A 6,234-nucleotide genomic window follows, 5' to 3' on the forward strand; every position below is an offset into this window, starting at 1 on the left:
GAGCATAATGTCTTCTGTTGAGCAGAATCAGTAAAGTAAAACCATAGGCAAATTCAATACATCATGTGAATTTCTGCAGTGTGGTAATGACCTATGGAGTACTGAAAGAAGTATCCTAATCAAGTTGTGAGAAAACAGGGAAGGCTTCTTAAGGAAGATGACATGTAAGTGAGGACCTGTGTGAAGCAAGACCTTGTCTGCTTATGAAGGGAGCAGTCACAGTGGTGGTGTGGTGCAAAGGTGTCATTCTAGAATTACATCTTCATGTATGTGTTGGTACATGCCTCAGTGTGAGTTGAGTTGGATCCTCCTTATTCAACCTAACAGTGGAAAATTCATCCATATTTCCCTACAACCTAGTTTCTGTCAATATCTTATCTGTTTTTTTCAGGACCAAGTCATTCTGTAAGTTTCTAAGATCCAGAAGTCTGATCACTTTGAATTTCTTTGAGGTTCACTATCTTCCATGCCATATAAGGTCTTCTTGGATTTCCCATATCACATTCACCTTATTATCCCATTACAGTACGGGCCTTCTGCTGAGATCTCATATTAAGACACTCCTCTGATTCATTGTGCAACACTTCTGGGCTCATCCTTATACTAAATTGGCTTAATCATGTCTTTCTTCTATTTAATTCCTTTAATGACTATTCATAGCATTAAGACCTAAATCTAAAAAATAATGCTCAAATGACTGGAAAGTCTCTATAGCATAGTTTTGTGATTTTTCAGCTGTTCCTACATGCACTCTGGGACTCAATTAAAATAGGATGATCATTCTGTTACCAATACATTTTGTGTTTTTCTGCCTCCCCACCATTTCTCATACCACTTAAAGTCTAAAAAAGTTTTTCTCTACAATTCCACCATTCAAATCAATAACATTAAGATTTCTGTCTTCCACCAAAAAAACTAGCTAGCATTTGTTGCCCTTAACGCAGAGAAACTAAAGCAGATACCTTAAAAGCAACTGAGGCCAATAGGAAAAGGGGACCAGGAACTAGAGAAAAGGTTAGATCAAAAAGAGTTAACCTAGAAGGTATCACACACACACAGGAAATTAATGTGAGTCAATGCCCTGTATAGCTATCCTTAGCTCAACCAGCAAAAACCCTTGTTCCTTCCTATTATAGCTTATACTCTCTCTACAATAAAATTAGAAAAAAGGGCAAAACAGTTTCTGCTGGGTATTGAGTGGGTGGGGGGGAGAGGGAGACGGTGGAGTGGGTGGTAAGGGAGGGGGTGGGGGCAGGGGGGAGAAATGACCCAAGCCTTGTATGCACATATGAATAATAAAATTTAAAAAAAAAAGATTTCTGTCTTCAAACTTCATTGTTTCTCAGTAAACTTTTGTGTCAAGGCTAAGATATGCTTCTTTGTATTCTTCTCCATGCACAGCACAGCAATGCCTCTGCAGGGTCTTGCACATTTTAGGGATGCACTAGATAAATACATCTAAAACTGCCTGGAAGCTCAAAAAATTAGAGACAAAAGTACCATATGATGTTGGACACCACTTCTGGGAATGTATCCAAAAAAATTCATTGGAGGAAGTTAAAGAGATATGTTCACTCCCATACATATTCATTGCAGGGTTATTTACAATAGACAAGAAGAGGAAGCTAGCCAAATGTTCATTGATGGAGTAATGAACAAAATAATGTGGTAAATACATACAATAAAATATAATTCAGCTGTAAGAAAGAAAATCTTTTGTTACCTTGGTGGACCTGGAAGACATTATGCTGAGTGAAATAAGTCAGTCACAGAGAAAGAGCATCATTCCTCTTACACAAGACATTTCAAATAGTCAAGCATATAGACGTAGACAATAGTTGTGACTACCATGATAGTAGAGAGATCTGTGGGTTTCAATATAGTCTCTAAAGTTAATAATACAAAATTGTGTATTTAAAACTTTGCAAAGATTTATTACTAAAATATTTGAAAACAAAACAACCTGAAGAATATACAAGGAAACTTTGAGCAATGATGACTATGTCTATTCCACTGATAGTGATGATGGTAACATGACTGTTTATATGTCCACAATTACCTAATTATATATGTTAATGTACACAGATTTTTGTGTACACTTTATGTACATAGTTATATAATGCATAATATAATGCATTATATATTATATAATATTATATTGCAATACTATACAAAGTATATTATATGTATATATTATATTTCAACAAAGCTGGAAAAATGAATACATGACTTAGATAATGATAATATCAGATAGTCATTTCTTTAACATACAGAAATTATAATCCCTACCATTTTATCTGACTAATTCTAGATTTATAATGCTGTCCATTAGGGCAGCCACTATGCTCACTATAGAGCACTTGAAATGCTGATAGCTCAAATAAAGATCTTATGTAAATGTAAAAGAGACACTGAATTTTGCAGATAGTATGAGAAACACAAGCTTAACCAATATTTTGGGTAAACTGGTTATATCACACATTAATATAATTAGTATACATATTTCTTTTTACTTGTTTAATGTGACTAATAGAAATTTAAATATTATATGTGTGGATCATATTTGTTATTCATATTTTATTTATATAAGCGAGTGGTGCTCTAAGGAGCATTGGATAAGAGAAACCAGCTCTTCAATATGCTTCTCCCAATTGTACCATATTTTATTCCTATTAATGGAATATCTATGGCCTTTTAATTTTAGTAATATTATGGCAATTTATTGCATTTTTAATTTATATTAAAAACAAATACATAAAAATTGTACATATTATCTGTGATGTCCTGATGTATGCTATTTCCTTTATCTAGCAAGAATGCTTATTGGAGTTAGTTGACAGGAGAAATTTTACTAAATTTTGGTGTCACAAATAGACATTGGAATATTGAGACATGAGAATATTGAGGCTACAGTTTGTAAAAGCATGGAAGACAATAATGTTCATTCCAGTGAAATCAACAGAAGCCTGAGATGTGACCAGGGTGGAACTGATATTTTGCTTGTTTTTGAGACGGAGTATTACTTTATTCCCCCGGATGGCTTGGGCTGCAATTCACTATGTGTGACAGGTGTGCACCACTGCTCCTAGGCTTTGGTTGAGATGTGGCCTCAGGAACTTTTTACCTGGGCTAGCCTCCAAATGCAATCCTCCTGATTTCCATATCCAAGAAGCTAGGATTACTGGGTGAGCCACAGGGCCCTGCCATATATACTGGCTGGCTTAACTAGCTAGTAATTGACTAGCACTGGGGCAGAAGGATAGTAACCTCTGAGCTAGGATCTAGAAGCACCTAGGAAGCCAAGACACAGATAGCTATCTTGCCTGGAACTAGGAAGAATGCAATCTGTAGTGTGAAGATACAATCAGAATAGTAGAGACAGGCTCTCGAAGGACAGGCTGTGATCACCACAGTTCAGATGTAAACACCAGTGTCATATCCTTGGAAAGGTTCTGTGTATAGCACTAACCATTTGTGACTCCCTCTGCACATGAAGTAATGTCTTGCTTGCTGTTCATCTGAGCCTAAAAATGACTTGTTCCTCTTCTTGACTGGAGTGAACTCCTTGGCAGGAGGCCAGTGAGATGGGCACTTCATATTCACCTCTCAAGGCCTAAGTGGAGGCTGAGTGCTAAGGCCATCAGCACTTCACCCAGCTGAGGAGCCTGTGGAAGACATTTTCCACCTATATTACTTTAGTAGTTTTTACTCAAAACACTTATCAAGCAGATAAGTGTTGGACCAAATGAGGACCAAGGTTGAGTTGTTCTAATTTAGCACCTTTTGAAGAACTCTCTTACTAATAGAACCTCAAAACCAATGGAACCAATGGCTTTGAGCAACATTAGTTGTCTTTTTCTGGCAGCAGCTCTGAGTATGAGGGTCTTTGACTGCAGAATCTGGAGAGGGAGGCATAAACCAGGTGGAAGGAAATCAAGAATCACTGTAGAGTGAGACAGACCCTTCGTCTGCTGAGGCTTTCCTAAGTGAGAGGATCTAAACTTTATGGTCTTCTAGCTGCTTGACCTTGAGCAAGGTGAAATCCTGAGACATTACCTAGTGATCTCAGAAATGGGGAGAATAATAACCCCTGCAGAGTCCATAGAGAAGGAACTCAGAGACACTAAGGGCTGGAATAGAAATCACATGAGCAAATTGTAAGAAGGGACGTTTGAGTTGACTTTTATTCTACAACTTACATTGCAGATATATTGGTGCTTGCTATCTGCCAGCACTAAACTGTGTAAAGTGAATCTAGGTAAAGTCCTGGTCTTTAGTAATAAAGTCTTGTAGAAGAGAAGGCACTATCTAATTGATTACATAAATGTCATCCTATCTATGACCCTTATTTTACCAGTGAGTCTTACTTCATCTTTCATTCAGTTTGTAAGTCTTAGTCAACCTCTAAAACCTCACTGATCACAAAACCCTATCCCACTTTTGACTCTCTGGCTACAAATTTCTTTCTATTTCTCACTCTAACCCCAATTTAGCCCCCTATACTTCACTCTATTCCTTATTTTCTCACAATCTCTCACACTACACCTGATTCTTATTCCATGTATAATACCACATTTCAGATTTTAACCTTTCTTTGCTGCTGCCCATCCTCCTGACTTTTATGTACCTCTACCCAGTTTTAAGCTATCCCCTGATTCATTACTCTACCTCTCAGTGTGAGCTCATCCCCTGAGCCATAGATAATATTTGAGCTTCTCTTTATTCCTCATTCTATCTATTAACCTTCCTGTGAGGTTGACTTCTCCCCATCTTTGGAGCTCATTGCATGAATCCCCCAGATTTACTTCATCCTTACCCTTCTCCTATCCTTCACTTCACCATGTATCCCACACAATGCTGACCCTCACTTACCCTAAGGATCTGACCCACCATGTCCGATGTCCACCCATCCCTCTGAGTTTAGTGATATGTCACAACACGTGGAGAAAAAGAAAATATAAAAGTTTAATATTTTAGCATCATGAAACACATGGGTATCCCACAATATCAGCTATAGTAAAGTATTCTGACAAATTATCACATATTTCATCTTTTTCTCATTTTTATATTTTAAACTAGGCAACTCTGTATTTCCCTCTGTCTTCAAGCAACCTTGTAAAGTCCTGTGATGGAGTTTGTATAAGTCAGAAGATTCTAATACACACCCAGATTCTGAAATGGCAGTCTAAGACCCAGATAATGCCCTGTAATGGGAAAAATGCACCAGATAAGATCAATTTTCTTCTAATTAACTCTTTATGCATCTCCTTACATGAGTTCTTTCAGAAGAATGACTGATGGAAATTACTCCTTTGTGAAAGTTTTTTTCTGGAGGGTTTATAAGACCAACCAGAACTCCACCTCCTTCTAATTTCCTGTTCCTGTGTATCTATGTGGTTCATCACATAAGATACTGACATTTGACTTAGTTTTACTAACTCTCAGTCTTAGATTTTTCATAATCCAGGATGCAGATGATTACCTCAGGGAAAATATCATTAACAAATAGAAAATGATCCACCATGAGTTGGAAGAATTATATACAATAAATAGAAGCATTGGGTCATCAATAATTTGTTAGTAAACTATTGATATATAAAAGTATATTACTGGATAATATGAGTTAATACTTGATCTTTTCTTCCATATGCAGGACAGTAATTCAACCACCTGGCCATGCTCTAGGATCTACCTGATTGAGGGTGACTGCTCCTTTCTTAGTGTTTTAGAAAGTCATTTTGCCCATAGCAAGCATGTGGTATGCCACTGTGGGGACAGGTGAGTTTGGTGACCTGATCAATAACTATTAATTTTACACACATTACAAAGTTGCTGAAAGTCCTCTCATTTTTAAGGCAATTATCTTCATCATTATAAGTTGAGAGATGAATGTTTGCTTCCAATAGATCTTATTTCTCACAAATTCAGAACTTAGAAAAGAGGGTTGCATAATATGTTTTTGAATGTCTATTGAAGAAAAAAGAAAATCATTTGTTTAAAATCATGAACAGCCTAATAGAAGATAATGAGACACTAAAATACCAACTACAAATAGATGACCTAAAAATGTGAACTAGAGACAAATGGAACTTCTAGAAAGGAATATATAATTATTGAGAGTAAAACATGGATGAGTAAAATACAGTGACAGATTCAACACAGCTTATAGAACACTGATCTGAATAACTTATATATTGTGTGGCAGATGATAAAAGCAGACAGTATTAAAGAGAA

Source organism: Castor canadensis, chromosome 2 (assembly GCF_047511655.1).
Source record: "Castor canadensis chromosome 2, mCasCan1.hap1v2, whole genome shotgun sequence".
NCBI classification, from domain to species: domain Eukaryota; kingdom Metazoa; phylum Chordata; class Mammalia; order Rodentia; family Castoridae; genus Castor; species Castor canadensis.